Raw genomic sequence first — 19,110 nt, forward strand, 5'->3', positions numbered from 1 at the left:
TAGTGCTGCCTACTTCTTCCTTAACCTTTATCATTCTTTTTCTGTGCCTGCCCTCCTCTCTTCCTATTTCTCACCATCATCCACTCACTTGATGTAGTGCTGCCTACTTCTTCCTTAGCCTTTATCATTCTTTTTCTGTGCCTGTCCTCCTCTCTTCCTATTTCTCACCATCATCCACTCACTTGATGTAGTGCTGCCTACTTCTTCCTTAGCCTTTATCATTCTTTTTCTGTGCCTGTCCTCCTCTCTTCCTATTTCTCACCATCATCCACTCACTTGATGTAGTGCTGCCTACTTCTTCCTTAGCCTTTATCATTCTTTTTCTGTGCCTGTCCTCCTCTCTTCCTATTTCTCACCATCATCCACTCACTTGATGTAGTGCTGCCTACTTCTTCCTTAGCCTTTATCATTCTTTTTCTGTGCCTGTCCTCCTCTCTTCCTATTTCTCACCATCATCCACTCACTTGATGTAGTGCTGCCTACTTCTTCCTTAGCCTTTATCATTCTTTTTCTGTGCCTGTCCTCCTCTCTTCCTATTTCTCACCATCATCCACTCACTTGATGTAGTGCTGCCTACTTCTTCCTTAGCCTTTATCATTCTTTTTCTGTGCCTGTCCTCCTCTCTTCCTATTTCTCACCATCATCCACTCACTTGATGTAGTGCTGCCTACTTCTTCCTTAGCCTTTATCATTCTTTTTCTGTGCCTGTCCTCCTCTCTTCCTATTTCTCACCATCATCCACTCACTTGATGTAGTGCTGCCTACTTCTTCCTTAGCCTTTATCATTCTTTTTCTGTGCCTGCCCTCCTCTCTTCCTATTTCTCACCATCATCCACTCACTTGATGTTGTGCTGCCTACTTCTTCCTTAGCCTTTATCATTCTTTTTCTGTGCCTGTCCTCCTCTCTTCCTATTTCTCACCATCATCCACTCACTTGATGTAGTGCTGCCTACTTCTTCCTTAGCCTTTATCATTCTTTTTCTGTGCCTGTCCTCCTCTCTTCCTATTTCTCACCATCATCCACTCACTTCATGTAGTGCTGCCTACTTCTTCCTTAGCCTTTATCATTCTTTTTCTGTGCCTGCCCTCCTCTCTTCCTATTTCTCACCATCATCCACTCACTTGATGTTGTGCTGCCTACTTCTTCCTTAGCCTTTATCATTCTTTTTCTGTGCCTGCCCTCCTCTCTTCCTATTTCTCACCATCATCCACTCACTTGATGTAGTGCTGCCTACTTCTTCCTTAACCTTTATCATTCTTTTTCTGTGTCTGTCCTCCTCTCTTCCTATTTCTCACCATCATCCACTCACTTGATGTAGTGCTGCCTACTTCTTCCTTAACCTTTATCATTCTTTTTCTGTGCCTGCCCTCCTCTCTTCCTATTTCTCACCATCATCCACTCACTTGATGTAGTGCTGCCTACTTCTTCCTTAACCTTTATCATTCTTTTTCTGTGTCTGTCCTCCTCTCTTCCTATTTCTCACCATCATCCACTCACTTGATGTAGTGCTGCCTACTTCTTCCTTAACCTTTATCATTCTTTTTCTGTGCCTGCCCTCCTCTCTTCCTATTTCTCACCATCATCCACTCACTTGATGTAGTGCTGCCTACTTCTTCCTTAACCTTTATCATTCTTTTTCTGTGTCTGTCCTCCTCTCTTCCTATTTCTCACCATCATCCACTCACTTGATGTAGTGCTGCCTACTTCTTCCTTAACCTTTATCATTCTTTTTCTGTGCCTGTCCTCCTCTCTTCCTATTTCTCACCATCATCCACTCACTTGATGTAGTGCTGCCTACTTCTTCCTTAACCTTTATCATTCTTATTAAGTGCCTGTCCTCCTCTCTTCCTATTTCTCACCATCATCCACTCACTTGATGTAGTGCTGCCTACTTCTTCCTTAGCCTTTATCATTCTTTTTCTGTGCCTGTCCTCCTCTCTTCCTATTTCTCACCATCATCCACTCACTTGATGTAGTGCTGCCTACTTCTTCCTTAACCTTTATCATTCTTTTTCTGTGCCTGTCCTCCTCTCTTCCTATTTCTCACCATCATCCACTCACTTGATGTAGTGCTGCCTACTTCTTCCTTAACCTTTATCATTCTTTTTCTGTGCCTGTACTCCTCTCTTCCTATTTCTCACCATCATCCACTCACTTGATGTAGTGCTGCCTACTTCTTCCTTAACCTTTATCATTCTTTTTCTGTGCCTGTCCTCCTCTCTTCCTATTTCTCACCATCATCCACTCACTTGATGTAGTGCTGCCTACTTCTTCCTTAACCTTTATCATTCTTTTTCTGTGCCTGTCCTCCTCTCTTCCTATTTCTCACCATCATCCACTCACTTGATGTAGTGCTGCCTACTTCTTCCTTAGCCTTTATCATTCTTTTTCTGTGCCTGTCCTCCTCTCTTCCTATTTCTCACCATCATCCACTCACTTGATGTAGTGCTGCCTACTTCTTCCTTAGCCTTTATCATTCTTTTTCTGTGCCTGTCCTCCTCTCTTCCTATTTCTCACCATCATCCACTCACTTGATGTAGTGCTGCCTACTTCCTCCTTAGCCTTTATCATTCTTTTTCTGTGCCTGTCCTCCTCTCTTCCTATTTCTCACCATCATCCACTCACTTGATGTAGTGCTGCCTACTTCTTCCTTAGCCTTTATCATTCTTTTTCTGTGCCTGTCCTCCTCTCTTCCTATTTCTCACCATCATCCACTCACTTGATGTAGTGCTGCCTACTTCTTCCTTAGCCTTTATCATTCTTTTTCTGTGCCTGCCCTCCTCTCTTCCTATTTCTCACCATCATCCACTCACTTGATGTAGTGCTGCCTACTTCTTCCTTAGCCTTTATCATTCTTTTTCTGTGCCTGTCCTCCTCTCTTCCTATTTCTCACCATCATCCACTCACTTGATGTAGTGCTGCCTACTTCTTCCTTAGCCTTTATCATTCTTTTTTCTGTGCCTGTCCTCCTCTCTTCCTATTTCTCACCATCATCCACTCACTTGATGTAGTGCTGCCTACTTCTTCCTTAGCCTTTATCATTCTTTTTCTGTGTCTGTCCTCCTCTCTTCCTATTTCTCACCATCATCCACTCACTTGATGTAGTGCTGCCTACTTCTTCCTTAGCCTTTATCATTCTTTTTCTGTGTCTGTCCTCCTCTCTTCCTATTTCTCACCATCATCCACTCACTTGATGTAGTGCTGCCTACTTCTTCCTTAGCCTTTATCATTCTTTTTCTGTGTCTGTCCTCCTCTCTTCCTATTTCTCACCATCATCCACTCACTTGATGTAGTGCTGCCTACTTCTTCCTTAGCCTTTATCATTCTTTTTCTGTGCCTGTCCTCCTCCTCTCTTCCTATTTCTCACCATCATCCACTCACTTGATGTAGTGCTGCCTACTTCTTCCTTAGCCTTTATCATTCTTTTTCTGTGTCTGTCCTCCTCTCTTCCTATTTCTCACCATCATCCACTCACTTGATGTAGTGCTGCCTACTTCTTCCTTAGCCTTTATCATTCTTTTTCTGTGTCTGTCCTCCTCTCTTCCTATTTCTCACCATGATCCACTCACTTGATGTAGTGCTGCCTACTTCCTCCTTAGCCTTTATCATTCTTTTTCTGTGTCTGTCCTCCTCTCTTCCTATTTCTCACCATCATCCACTCACTTGATGTAGTGCTGCCTACTTCTTCCTTAGCCTTTATCATTCTTTTTCTGTGTCTGTCCTCCTCTCTTCCTATTTCTCACCATCATCCACTCACTTGATGTAGTGCTGCCTACTTCTTCCTTAGCCTTTATCATTCTTTTTCTGTGCCTGTCCTCCTCTCTTCCTATTTCTCACCATCATCCACTCACTTGATGTAGTGCTGCCTACTTCTTCCTTAGCCTTTATCATTCTTTTTTCTGTGCCTGTCCTCATCTCTTCCCATTTCTCACCATCATCCACTCACTTGATGTAGTGCTGCCTACTTCTTCCTTAGCCTTTATCATTCTTTTTTCTGTGCCTGTCCTCCTCTCTTCCTATTTCTCACCATCATCCACTCACTTGATGTAGTGCTGCCTACTTCTTCCTTAGCCTTTATCATTCTTTTTTCTGGGCCGGCCCTCCTGGCTTCATATTTCTCACCATCATCCACTCACTTGATGTAGTGCTGCCTACTTCTTCCTTAGCCTTTATCATTCTTTTCTGTGCCTGTCCTCCTCTCTTCCTATTTCTCACCATCATCCACTCACTTGATGTAGTGCTGCCTACTTCTTCCTTAGCCTTTATCATTCTTTTTTCTGTGCCTGTCCTCCTCTCTTCCTATTTCTCACCATCATCCACTCACTTGATGTAGTGCTGCCTACTTCTTCCTTAGCCTTTATCATTCTTTTTCTGTGCCTGTCCTCCTCTCTTCCTATTTCTCACCATCATCCACTCACTTGATGTAGTGCTGCCTACTTCTTCCTTAGCCTTTATCATTCTTTTTCTGTGCCTGTCCTCCTCTCTTCCTATTTCTCACCATCATCCACTCACTTGATGTAGTGCTGCCTACTTCTTCCTTAGCCTTTATCATTCTTTTTCTGTGCCTGTCCTCCTCTCTTCCTATTTCTCACCATCATCCACTCACTTGATGTAGTGCTGCCTACTTCTTCCTTAGCCTTTATCATTCTTTTTCTGTGTCTGTCCTCCTCTCTTCCTATTTCTCACTATCATCCACTCACTTGATGTAGTGCTGACTACTTCTTCCTTAGCCTTTATCATTCTTTTTCTGTGTCTGTCCTCCTCTCTTCCTATTTCTCACCATCATCCACTCACTTGATGTAGTGCTGCCTACTTCCTCCTTAACCTTTATCATTCTTTTTCTGTGCCTGTCCTCCTCTCTTCCTATTTCTCACCATCATCCACTCACTTGATGTAGTGCTGCCTACTTCTTCCTTAGCCTTTATCATTCTTTTTCTGTGCCTGTCCTCCTCTCTTCCTATTTCTCACCATCATCCACTCACTTGATGTAGTGCTGCCTACTTCCTCCTTAACCTTTATCATTCTTTTTCTGTGCCTGTCCTCCTCTCTTCCTATTTCTCACCATCATCCACTCACTTGATGTAGTGCTGCCTACTTCTTCCTTAGCCTTTATCATTCTTTTCTGTGCCTGTCCTCCTCTCTTCCTATTTCTCACCATCATCCACTCACTTGATGTAGTGCTGCCTACTTCCTCCTTAACCTTTATCATTCTTTTTCTGTGCCTGTCCTCCTCTCTTCCTATTTCTCACCATCATCCACTCACTTGATGTAGTGCTGCCTACTTCTTCCTTAGCCTTTATCATTCTTTTCTGTGCCTGTCCTCCTCTCTTCCTATTTCTCACCATCATCCACTCACTTGATGTAGTGCTGCCTACTTCTTCCTTAGCCTTTATCATTCTTTTTCTGTGCCTGTCCTCCTCTCTTCCTATTTCTCACCATCATCCACGCACTTGATGTAGTGCTGCCTACTTCTTCCTTAGCCTTTATCATTCTTTTTCTGTGCCTGTCCTCCTCTCTTCCTATTTCTCACCATCATCCACACACTTGATGTAGTGCTGCCTACTTCTTCCTTAGCCTTTATCATTCTTTTTCTGTGCCTGTCCTCCTCTCTTCCTATTTCTCACCATCATCCACACACTTGATGTAGTGCTGCCTACTTCTTCCTTAGCCTTTATCATTCTTTTTCTGTGTCTGTCCTCCTCTCTTCCTATTTCTCACCATCATCCACACACTTGATGTAGTGCTGCCTACTTCTTCTTTAGCCTTTATCATTCTTTTTCTGTGCCTGTCCTCCTCTTTTCCTATTTCTCACCATCATCCACTCACTTGATGTAGTGCTGCCTACTTCTTCTTTAGCCTTTATCATTCTTTTTCTGTGCCTGTCCTCCTCTCTTCCTATTTCTCACCATCATCCACTCACTTGATGTAGTGCTGCTTACTTCTTCCTTAGCCTTTATCATTCTTTTTCTGTGCCTGTCCTCCTCTCTTCCTATTTCTCACCATCATCCACTCACTTGATGTAGTGCTGCCTACTTCTTCCTTAGCCTTTATCATTCTTTTTCTGTGCCTGTCCTCCTCTCTTCCTATTTCTCACCATCATCCACTCACTTGATGTAGTGCTGCCTACTTCTTCTTTAGCCTTTATCATTCTTTTTCTGTGCCTGTCCTCCTCTCTTCCTATTTCTCACCATCATCCACTCACTTGATGTAGTGCTGCCTACTTCTTCCTTAGCCTTTATCATTCTTTTTCTGTGCCTGTCCTCCTCTCTTCCTATTTCTCACCATCATCCACTCACTTGATGTAGTGCTGCCTACTTCTTCCTTAGCCTTTATCATTCTTTTTCTGTGCCTGTCCTCCTCTCTTCCTATTTCTCACCATCATCCACTCACTTGATGTAGTGCTGCCTACTTCTTCCTTAGTCTTTATCATTCTTTTTCTGTGCCTGTCCTCCTCTCTTCCTATTTCTCACCATCATTCACTCACTTGATGTAGTGCTGCCTACTTCTTCTTTAGCCTTTATCATTCTTTTTCTGTGTCTGTCCTCCTCTCTTCCTATTTCTCACCATCATCCACTCACTTGATGTAGTGCTGCCTACTTCTTCCTTAGCCTTTATCATTCTTTTTCTGTGCCTGTCCTCCTCTCTTCCTATTTCTCACCATCATCCACTCACTTGATGTAGTGCTGCCTACTTCTTCTTTAGCCTTTATCATTCTTTTTCTGTGCCTGTCCTCCTCTCTTCCTATTTCTCACCATCATCCACTCACTTGATGTAGTGCTGCCTACTTCTTCTTTAGCCTTTATCATTCTTTTTCTGTGCCTGTCCTCCTCTCTTCCTGTTTCTCACCATCATCCACTCACTTGATGTAGTGCTGACTACTTCTTCCTTAGCCTTTATCATTCTTTTTCTGTGCCTGCCCTCCTCTCTTCCTGTTTCTCACCATCATCCACTCACTTGATGTAGTGCTGCCTACTTCTTCCTTAGCCTTTATCATTCTTTTTCTGTGCCTGTCCTCCTCTCTTCCTATTTCTCACCATCATCCACTCACTTGATGTAGTGCTGCCTACTTCTTCCTTAGCCTTTATCATTCTTTTTCTGTGTCTGTCCTCCTCTCTTCCTATTTCTCACCATCATCCACTCACTTGATGTAGTGCTGCCTACTTCTTCCTTAGCCTTTATCATTCTTTTTCTGTGCCTGTCCTCCTCTCTTCCTATTTCTCACCATCATCCACTCACTTGATGTAGTGCTGCCTACTTCTTCCTTAGCCTTTATCATTCTTTTTTCGTGCCTGTCCTCCTCTCTTCCTATTTCTCACCATCATCCACTCACTTGATGTAGTGCTGCCTACTTCTTCCTTAGTCTTTATCATTCTTTTTCTGTGCCTGCCCTCCTCTCTTCCTATTTCTCACCATCATCCACTCACTTGATGTAGTGCTGCCTACTTCTTCCTTAACCTTTATCATTCTTTTTCTGTGCCTGTCCTCCTCTCTTCCTATTTCTCACCATCATCCAGTCACTTGATGTAGTGCTGCCTACTTCTTCCTTAGCCTTTATCATTCTTTTTCTGTGCCTGTCCTCCTCTCCTCCTATTTCTCACCATCATCCACTCACTTGATGTAGTGCTGCCTACTTCTTCCTTAGCCTTTATCATTCTTTTTCTGTGCCTGTCCTCCTCCTCTCCTATTTCTCACCATCATCCACTCACTTGATGTAGTGCTGCCTACTTCTTCCTTAGCCTTTATCATTCTTTTTCTGTGCCTGTCCTCCTCTCCTCCTATTTCTCACCATCATCCACTCACTTGATGTAGTGCTGCCTACTTCTTCCTTAGCCTTTATCATTCTTTTTCTGTGCCTGTCCTCCTCTCTTCCTATTTCTCACCATCATCCACTCACTTGATGTAGTGCTGACTACTTCTTCCTTAGCCTTTATCATTCTTTTTCTGTGCCTGCCCTCCTCTCTTCCTATTTCTCACCATCATCCACTCACTTGATGTAGTGCTGCCTACTTCTTCCTTAGCCTTTATCATTCTTTTTCTGTGTCTGTCCTCCTCTCCTCCTATTTCTCCCATCTTTCCTGTCACTTCTTATTGGGCCCTTTTGGAGGGTCTGGCGGGTCCTGCGCAGTGGTTGGCGTGTCTGTCAGGCAGGTATTTGTGACTGGCTTAGCAGTGTACACAATCTGGACGTGATTCAGATTGGTACCTCCAGTGTTTGTACAGCCTTATTATAGGGGACACTTTCAGGGTCCTCAGGGATAACACGCAGCAGGGGGTACCCGGCACAAAACCATTTCAGTACATTTCATGCTACTTCAAAGACGTACCTGTACTCCAATACTGGTACCTCCTTCGTCAAGGCTCAAGGCTCTGGCCTGCTGATCTACCTCTTCTGGTAACTGAAGAGGGCTGAATGGTGCCCACATCTCAGCCTGGCCAGGTGGACCCTGTCCTCACGAGGGAGATAGGATTCAGAAGGGTGGATATCAGGAGGCCGTGCATGCAGGGAGGTAGGATTCAGAAGGGTGGATATCAGGAGGCCGTGCATGCAGGAAGATAAGATTCAGAAGGGTGGATATCAGGAGGCCGTGCATGCAGCTGTGTGTTGTCTTTAAGTGACTGAATGGAGCGGTGAGTGATTTGAGTATATGCTTCTGGAAGCTGGTCTGAGGGGGGAGAGATGACAGTATTTGTGTATGGTATCGTGTGCTGGGTGTTGTTTTGATGTTCCTTGGTGTGGGTGGATGTGCTGCCATGTAGTGTAGTGGATGGTGGTGTTGTGATGTTCCTTGGTGTGGGTGGATGTGCTGCCATGTACTGTAGTGGATGTTGTGGGTTTGTGGAGGCTGCAGCAAGAAACTGGGTGCCTCAGTCTAGGTGATCCTTGACTTTGAGGACTTTGGTTTCTTGATGTAGGTGGTATGTGGGTGTAGTAGCTGTGCAGCCTGTGATTATTTTTAGGGCCTTGTTTTGTATGGTCTGTAGAGTGTTGTAGTGTGTTTTGGTGAGGTTAGAAGCCCAGGGAGGGCTTGCGTAATTCATCACTGAACGTATGTATTGTTTGTATACTGTGGTGATGGTTTCTTTGTTGTATCCGAATGTTGTATGGGCAAGTGACCTCCAGGCATTGAGTCTCGGTGTTAATTTATGAATGTTTGTGATGTTTAAAGGATGTTGATGTGTGTTACACCAAGGATGTGTGTGTGTGTGTGTGTGTGTGTGTGTGTGTGTGTGTGTGTGTGTGTGTGTGTGTGTGGTAGGGGAGTGTTGTTTATGGTAAGGTGTGGGCTGTGACTCTGTTCTGCTGTCCAGTTTGTGAGAAGGGTCACTGCACATTTGGCTGGGGCTATTTTGACTTTGTGGTGAACCGTTCATGAAGTGTGTTGAGGTAGGGTTGGAGGATGTGTGCAGCTGTGTGTGCGTTTTGGTGTGTACATGTAAGTGTCGTCTGCACAGGAAGCTATGTGTGTGTGGGGTGTGGGTGTGTCGTGCATGTATAGATTAAAGAGTGTAGGGGACAAAACAGGTCCTTGGGGGACGCTGTTGGTGGTGGTGGTGGTGTGGTAGTTGGTGGTGGTGGTGGTGTGGTAGTTGGTGGTGGTTGGTTTGTGGTACTGTGGTGGTTGGTTGTGGTGGTGGTGGTTGGTAGTAATGGTGGTGGTAGTGGTGGTGGTGGTTGGTAGTAAATGTGGTGGTGGTGGTGGTAGTTGGTGTGTGGTATTGTCGTGGTGGTGGTGGTTGGTAGTAAACGTGGTAGTTGGTGGTGGTAGTTGGTTTGTGGTATTGTGGTGGTAGTAGTTGGTTTGTGGTGGTGGTGGTGGTTGGTTTGTGGTATTGTGGTGGTGGTGGTTGGTTTGTGGTATTGTGGTGGTGGTGGTTGGTTTGTGGTATTGTGGTGGTGGTTGGTTTGTGGTATTGTGGTGGTGGTGGTAGTTAGTTTGTGGTATTGTGGTGGTGCTAAAATTGTGGTAGTTGAGATTGGAAAAAAAAAAAATTTGATATATCATCATCATCGTATTGTGTGTGTGTGTGTGTGTGTGTGTGTGTGTGTGTGTGTGTGTGTGTGTGAATAATTATCGAAAGTTCTAGAATGTCAGAGAGAGAGAGAGAGAGAGAGAGAGAATGAGCAAACGAGGGGGGAGGGAGTATGGGGTGGAGAGGGAAGGGGGAGGTGGGAGGAAGGGAGGGGGTGGAGGAAGCCTACTTGCAAGGAGGAGGGAGGGAAGGAGGAAGAAGAGAGGGAAGGAAGAGGAGGAGAAAGGAAGGAAATGAAATGGAGGGAAAGGAGAGAGAGGAGGAGGACGGGGTATGGAGGGAGGGAGGAAGAAGAGAGGGAAGGAAGAGGAGGGGAAAGGAAGGAAATGAAATGGAGGGAAAGGAAGAAAGGAGGAGGACGGGCTATGGAGGGAAGGAGGAAGAAGAGAGGTGGAAGGATTAGGAGGGGAAAGAAAGAAAGGAAGTGGAGGGAAAGGAAGAAAGGAGAGAGAGGAGGAGGACAGGGTATGGAGGGAGGAAAGGGGGAGGGGGAGAGAACAAGAGGAGGGAGGGAGGGAGGGGGAGGAAACAAGGGGAGGGAGGGAGGGAAAGAATTTGGGGGGAAGGGGAACTCACCGGCTCTCGTCCACTCCACCTTCGCCGCTGACACGGGGAGGACTGTTTGATCTGGTAAGCTGTTATTCCTATTTCCTTCCTTCATTGCTTTTCCTGTGTAATTATGCAGAGTATGGTGACACTGGAAGGATTTATGTAACGCAGAAGAGGACAGTAAGGTGTAATAAACAAAATAAATCACTTAGGAAAAGGTGTTAGGGAGCTTTATGCAGAGTATGGTGACACTGGAAGGATTTATGTAACGCAGAAGAGGACAGTAAGGTGTAATAAACAAAATAAATCACTTAGGAAAAGGTGTTAGGGAGCTTTATGCAGAGTATGGTGACACTGGAAGGATTTATGTAACGCAGAAGAGGACAGTAAGGTGTAATAAACAAAATAAATCACTTAGGAAAAGGTGTTAGGGAGCTTTATGCAGAGTATGGTGACACTGGAAGGATTTATGTAACGCAGAAGAGGACAGTAAGGTGTAATAAACAAAATAAATCACTTAGGAAAAGGTGTTAGGGAGCTTTATGCAGAGTATGGTGACACTGGAAGGATTTATGTAACACAGAAGAGGACAGTAAGGTGTAATAAACAAAATAAATCACTTAGGAAAAGGTGTTAGGGAGCTTTATGCAGAGTATGGTGACACTGGAAGGATTTATGTAACAGAAGAGGACAGTAAGGTGTAATAAACAAAATAAATCACTTAGGAAAAGGTGTTAGGGAGCTTTATGCAGAGTATGGTGACACTGGAAGGATTTATGTAACGCAGAAGAGGACAGTAAGGTGTAATAAACAAAATAAATCACTTAGGAAAAGGTGTTAGGGAGCTTTATGCAGAGTATGGTGACACTGGAAGGATTTATGTAACACAGAAGAGGACAGTAAGGTGTAATAAACAAAATAAATCACTTAGGAAAAGGTGTTAGGGAGCTTTATGCAGAGTATGGTGATATTGGAAGGATTTATGTAACACAGAAGAGGACAGTAAGGTGTAATAAACAAAATAAATCACTTAGGAAAAGGTGTTAGGGAGCTTTATGCAGAGTATGGTGATATTGGAAGGATTTATGTAACACAGAAGAGGACAGTAAGGTGTAATAAACAAAATAAATCACTTAGGAAAAGGTGTTAGGGAGCTTTATGCAGAGTATGGTGACATTGGAAGGATTTATGTAACACAGAAGAGGACAGTAAGGTGTAATAAACAAAATAAATCACTTAGGAAAAGGTGTTAGGGAGCTTTATGCAGAGTATGGTGATATTGGAAGGATTTATGTAACACAGAAGAGGACAGTAAGGTGTAATAAACAAAATAAATCACTTAGGAAAAGGTGTTAGGGAGCTTTATGCAGAGTATGGTGACATTGGAAGGATTTATGTAACACAGAAGAGGACAGTAAGGTGTAATAAACAAAATAAATCACTTAGGAAAAGGTGTTAGGGAGCTTTATGCAGAGTATGGTGACATTGGAAGGATTTATGTAACACAGAAGAGGACAGTAAGGTGTAATAAACAAAATAAATCACTTAGGAAAAGGTGTTAGGGAGCTTTATGCAGAGTATGGTGACATTGGAAGGATTTATGTAACGCAGAAGAGGACAGGAAGGTGTAATAAACAAAATAAATCACTTAGGAAAAGGTGTTAGGGAGCTTTATGCAGAGTATGGTGATATTGGAAGGATTTATGTAACACAGAAGAGGACAGTAAGGTGTAATAAACAAAATAAATCACTTAGGAAGAGGTGTTAGGGAGCTTTATGCAGAGTATGGTGATATTGGAAGGATTTATGTAACACAGAAGAGGACAGTAAGGTGTAATAAACAAAACAAATCACTTAGGGAAAGGTGTTAGGGAGCTTTATGCGGAGTATGGTGATACTGGAAGGATTTATGTAACAGAAGAGGACAGTAAGGTGTAATAAACAAAATAAATCACTTAGGGAAAGGTGTTAGGGAGCTTTATGCAGAGTATGGTGATATTGGAAGGATTTATGTAACACAGAAGAGGACAGTAAGGTGTAATAAACAAAATAAATCACTTAGGGAAACGTGTTAAGCAGCTTTTTTTGCAGTATGGTGACATTGGAAGGGTTTAACACAAAGAGATCAGTAAGGGGTAATATGCAAAATAAATCACTAGGGAAAGGGTGTTAGGGAGCACTTTGGTAGTACAGGTTTCCAAGACAGACCTCAGGGATATTATTTGAAGGAGCGTTGTGGTGTGGATGTGGATGTGATAGGAAGCGTTAGGAGGAACACACTGAGGTGGTTTGGCCATGTGGAGAGGATGGAGAGTGAGAGACTAACTAGGAGAGTGTATGAGTGAGGTGCATGTGGAGTTACATGGAGAGACAGGCTGGCGAATGAGGTTGTGAAGGAGCGTTGTGGTGTGGATGTGATAAGAAGCGTTAGGAGGAACACACTGGGGTGGTTTGGCCATGTGGAGAGGATGGAGAGTGAGAGACTGACGAGGAGTGTATGTGAGTACAGTGGAGGGGAGGGGAGGGGAGGGAGGGGGAGGCCGAGGATGGAGGGATGGGGTGGAGAGGTATATGAGAGAGGGGTGTGTGAGCTGGGAGCAGGGCAATGACATGGCGGGGGATAGGGTGACATGGAGGCGATTTGTTTGTGGCCACCCCTTGCGTGATTGGGGCATCTGGCAATAGATAGAATTAGCATTTTCACCTAGCCCTACAAACCTATGGGAAAGGGGGGGGGGAATAGGGAGGTTAAGGGTGGGTTAGAACAGTAGTAGTATCAATCCTAATCTTGCAAAGGGTGGCTGTAGACAAAACGCCTCCAAGTCGCACTGTCACCCTGCATTTGACTGCCCTCCCCCATACTCACTCCCCCCTCCCTCAAAGAAATAACCGATTCAGTTATTGATTACACCACGAAATAACGAATCCAAGCATTGATACCGACCCTATCGAATCGACTATCTATCTATCTATTGCCAGATGCCATAATCCCGTAAGGGGTGGCCATTTGACTTTGAGTTATTTGTTTTACGGGGAGGGGCACTAACCCTCCACCAACCCACTTGTTGACACGTAGGCAGCACGTATGGTTTGGTTATATGGTTACCACCCAGCGTTGTAAATGGTTTCTTGGCTTACAGGACACCATTTGGCTTGTCACTCAATGTAAAGCTACCTGTAAAGGAAAGAAAAGCAATAAGAAGTGACAGGAAAGATGGGAGAAATAGGAAGAGAGGAGGACAGGCACAGAAAAAGAATGATAAAGGCTAAGGAAGAAGTAGGCAGCACTACATCAAGTGAGTGGATGATGGTGAGAAATAGGAAGAGAGGAGGGCAGGCACAGAAAAAGAATGATAAAGGCTAAGGAAGAAGTAGGCAGCACTACATCAAGTGAGTGGATGATGGTGAGAAATAGGAAGAGAGGAGGACAGGCACAGAAAAAGAATGATAAAGGCTAAGGAAGAAGTAGTCAGCACTACATCAAGTGAGTGGATGATGGTGAGAAATAGGAAGAGAGGAGGGCAGACACAGAAAAAGAATGATAAAAGCTAAGGAAGAAGTAGGCAGCACTACATCAAGTGAGTGGATGATGGTGAGAAATAGGAAGAGAGGAGGGCAGGCACAGAAAAAGAATGATAAAGGCTAAGGAAGAAGTAGGCAGCACTACATCAAGTGAGTGGATGATGGTGAGAAATAGGAAGAGAGGAGGACAGGCACAGAAAAAGAATGATAAAGGCAAAGGAAGAAGTAGGCAGCACTACATCAAGTGAGTGGATGATGGTGAGAAATAGGAAGAGAGGAGGGCAGGCACAGAAAAAGAATGATAAAGGCTAAGGAAGAAGTAGGCAGCACTACATCAAGTGAGTGGATGATGGTGAGAAATAGGAAGAGAGGAGGACAGGCACAGAAAAAGAATGATAAAGGCTAAGGAAGAAGTAGGCAGCACTACATCAAGTGAGTGGATGATGGCAGCCACCACCTACGACTCTACATCCACAAATATGATAGTCAATTTATGAGCATTTTTAGTACGTTGGGTGTAACGGTCGCGGCGCACAACTCAGAGGTAATTATCTTGCTCTGGCAACCTACCATTCAAAAGTGCATCCGATTTCGTGTATAATATGAGACTCATGTGATTCGTGTATAATAATGTTCGTGTATGATGTATTCGTGCATAAATATGATTCGTGTATTACTAGTATATTCGTGCATAATGATTCGTGTATAATGATGATTCGTGTATAATATGATGGTGTATAATAATATTCGTGGATAATATAATTCGTTTATATATTCCTGCATAATATGATTCATGTGTATGTTGCTGTATAATGATTCGTGTATAATATGATTCGTGTATGATACGAAATCGGACGCACTTTTGAATGGTAGTTGCCAGGGTACGATAATGTCCTCAGAGTCGTGCGCCGCCACTACAATCCCATTACTTATGTACCATTTACTTGTACTTAATTTCGTACCTTCATTGCAGTGGTTCGTGAGGTGGTCCTGGATTCGTGTGGGGGTGTACGAAGGAAGATGGTGTGGTTCCGGAGGTTGGGCAGCGAGATGGCCTGGTGGAAGGAGCGATGGGAGGCTGCCTGAAGGAGTGGAGAGGCCTGGAGAGGTGGCGGACGATGGAGCCTGTTCAGAGGAGTATAGTGTGTGTGTGTGTGTGTGTCTGTCTGTCGTGTGTGTGTGTGTCTGTCTGTTTGTCGTGTGTGTGTGTGTGAGAGTTGGAGGAAGTGCAGCCAAATGACAGGACAGGGTAATGTGGAGGCAGTTTGTTTGTGGCTGCCCCTTACAGGATTTAGGCTTCTGGCAATAGATAGGTAGATAGATGAATTTCAGGCATAAGTATTGATATGGGTGTGAGTTCTGTGAAAGGCTAGTAACCAAGGAGACTCATTTGACTAGTAACCAAGGAGACTCATTCCTGTCTCAATGACCGTAATTTTGTGTAGTCACTGAAGCATCAAAGTTGAGAGTAGGTTTGGCCATGTGGAGAGTGAGAGACTAACTAGGAGAGTACAGTATGTGAGAGGGGCAGACAAATGAGGAAGTGAAGGAGCATTGTGGTGTGGATGTGATAGGAAGCGTTAGGAGAAACACACTGAGGTGGTTTGGCCATGTGGAGAGGATGGAGAGTGAGAGATTAACAAGGAGAGTGTATGTGAGTGAGGTGGAGAGGGGGAGATAAATGAGGAAGTGGAGGAGCGTTGTGGAATGGATGTGGATGTGATAGGAAGCGTTAGGAGAAATACTGAGATGGTTTGGGAGGAAGGATGGGACTGGAGTGTATTGGTGTTGTGATGAGGAGGGGTAGACTGAGATGGTTTGGGAGGAAGGATGGGACTGGAGTGTATTGCTGTTGTGATGAGGAGGGGTAGATTGAGATGGTTTGGGAGGAAGGATGGGACTGGAGTGTATTGGTGTTGTGATGAGGAGGGGTAGACTGAGATGGTTTGGGAGGAAGGATGGGACTGGAGTGTATTGGTGTTGTGATGAGGAGGGGTAGACTGAGATGGTTTGGGAGGAAGGATGGGACTGGAGTGTATTGGTGTTGTGATGAGGAGGGGTAGATTGAGATGGTTTGGGAGGAAGGATGGGACTGGAGTGTATTGGTGTTGTGATGAGGAGGGGTAGACTGAGATGGTTTGGGAGGAAGGATGGGACTGGAGTGTATTGGTGTTGTGATGAGGAGGGGTAGACTGAGATGGTTTGGGAGGAAGGATGGGACTGGAGTGTATTGGTGTTGTGATGAGGAGGGGTAGACTGAGATGGTTTGGGCATGTGGAGAGGATGGAGGATGACAATTGGGTGTGGAGGGTGAGAAGTATGAACATTGAGGGTGGGGTTGTGAGAGGCAGACTGAAAAAGACCTGGGATGAGGTCATAGAGTGTGACCTCAGGGATAAGGCACTGAATAGGGAGGCTGCCAGAGATCGAGCAGTGTGGACAGCCAGCATTAGGTGACCAAGGCTGATGTATGCAAGTATGTTGGATAAATTAAGAGACTGACAAGGAGAGGAGGTGGAGGGGTAGACACAGGATGAGGTGGATGTGGGTGCCTGATGGTGTAGTGGGTTAATCTCCTTGGTTACTAGTCATATAAGCCAGCTAATATTTTGTCACTATTGGCAGGTGGTGTGGACGTGTACGCAGATGGTGTGGACGTGTACGCAGGTGGTGTGGACGTGTACGCAGGTGGTGTGGACGTGTACGCAGGTGGTGTGGACGTGTACGCAGGTGGTGTGGACGTGTACGCAGGTGGTGTGGACGTGTACGCAGGTGGTGTGGACGTGTACGCAGGTGGTGTGGACGTGTACGCAGGTGGTGTGGACGTGTACGCAGGTGGTGTGGACATGTACGCAGGTGGTGTGGACATGTACGCAGGTGGTGTGGACGTGTACGCAGGTGGTGTGGACATGTACGCAGGTGGTATCAAGATGCACCAGCTGTCAGGAAAAATACACCAGCTTCCCACAGGATTGGTAAAGTTACTGATGCTCTCTCTCTCTCTCTCTCTCTCTCTCTCTCTCTCTGCTTTAACTTGGCCTAAGATTATAATGCTAGTCACGAAGAAGTGCTGTGGGAAGGGTTTAAAAAACTACCTTGCTAGTCACAAAGAAGTGCTGTGATGAGGCTTTAACTTACCATGCTAGTCACGAAGAAGTGCTGTGGGAAGGGTTTGACAAATTACCTTGCTAGTCACGAAGAAGTGCTGTGATGCTTAACTTTGATCTAAACTTAACCCTGCTGGTCACGAAGAAGTGCTATGATGCTTTAACTGTCCTAAAATTGCCATGATAGTCACGAAGAAGTGCTGTGGGAAGGCTTTAACATTGGCCTTAGATTATAATGCTAGTCACGAAGAAGTGCTCTGGTGAGGCTTTTAACTTTGGCCTAAGATGACCATGCTAGTCACGAAGAAGTGCTGTGATGAGGGGCTGAGAGGAGCTATATTAGATTAAAATTAGTGATGCTAGTCACGAAGAAGTGCTGTGGAAAGGATGTAGTTTCTCTCTCTCTCTCTCTCTCACCTTGGCCAAGTTAAAGCGAGACATGTATATACACAGTCCTCGTTTATTTGCTAGTCACGAAGAAGTGCTGTGGAGAGTTAGGGTGAAAGAATTATAGTTGTATGTACAGAGAGTCCTCATTGATTTGCTAGTCACGAAGAAGTGCTGTTGACAAGGCGTTCATAGGTAACATCCAAGTAGTTGTCATTTTGTGGCCAGGCTCTTGTGCTAGTCACGAAGAAGTGCTGAATTATTGTGGCCAGGCTCATACAGAAGTACACCATTAGGACTAGTAACCAAGGAGACTCGTACCATTATCCTTTGAAGATAGGCAGGTATATGCCTAGTAACCAAGGAGACTCGTGAAGGCAACCCTCTGCAGTGCCAGTTAAGTGGGTCAATGACTAGTAACCAAGGAGACTGGTGTAGTGCACCATTATCCTGTGGCAGGATAGGGAGGCATTGAGGGGTTGGGAGTTGTGTGAATTGATGGATGTTGTTGAACCCCAGCCTGTCTGGCCGAGTAGACCCGTCAACCACAGGCAAGTAACAGTGCCTTGCAGGGCAACCCCACGTGGTGAACTGCTGTTCGTTTGCAGCTGACAGTGCCTGCAACACTGAGGTGCTGGGAAGAGTGTTGGGTTCCTGGATGCACGCCACATTTGCATCTCCGCCCAGTTAACAGGGGCACCACCTCCACCACCACATCACCCTGTTACCGAATTATATGGTTACCACCCAGCTTTGTAAATGGTTAATTAGTTATATGGTTACCACCCAGCGTTGTGAATGGTGTCCTGGTGTGCAGGAAACCATTAGGCTTGGCACAGTGTACTCACCTGAAGTGGAGAGAAGTAATAAAGTGACAGGAAGGAGAGAGAGAAGTAGAAAGAGAGGAAGACACACAGTGATACAGGTAATACTACATGAAGTGAGTGGATGATGGTTACCACTATCTGAGAGACTAGTAACCAAGGAGACTCATGAAGGCAAGCCTGGCCATTGCTATATAGTGGTATTGTTAGTGTGTGTTCAAAGCTGACACATCCACATTCCCTTCTGTCTCAGCTGACGGCAGTGTGGTGATTGGAGGGTGATGTGACTAGTAACCAAGGAGACTCACCAAGGCAACTCTCCATAGCCCTGTTCCTCTGATGGCAGCGTGATATGACTAGTAACCAAGGAGACTCAGCAACCCTCTTCAGATTCCTGTTCCCTTTTGTCTCAGTCAGTGGCAGTGTGTGGTGTGATGGGAGGGTTGACAGGACTAGTAACCAAGGTGATGGAATTTCAGGCCTGGGGTCCAAGTATATGTGCCAGTTTCATTCATTGCCAGACGCCATGTATCCCAAACGGGGTGGCCAAGGGCTTAGAGTTAATTGTTTTACAGGGAGGGGCACTAATCCTCCACCAACCCCACTTGACACGTAGGGATGCCAACAGCATCTGGTGTTCCCAGGCGGTCACCCATCCAAGTACTAACCAGACCCAACGTTGCTTAAC

The sequence above is a fragment of the Coenobita brevimanus genome, chromosome 117 (assembly GCF_032717465.1).
Source record: "Coenobita brevimanus isolate Jiangsu-jjx chromosome 117, ASM3271746v2, whole genome shotgun sequence".
NCBI lineage: Eukaryota > Metazoa > Arthropoda > Malacostraca > Decapoda > Coenobitidae > Coenobita > Coenobita brevimanus.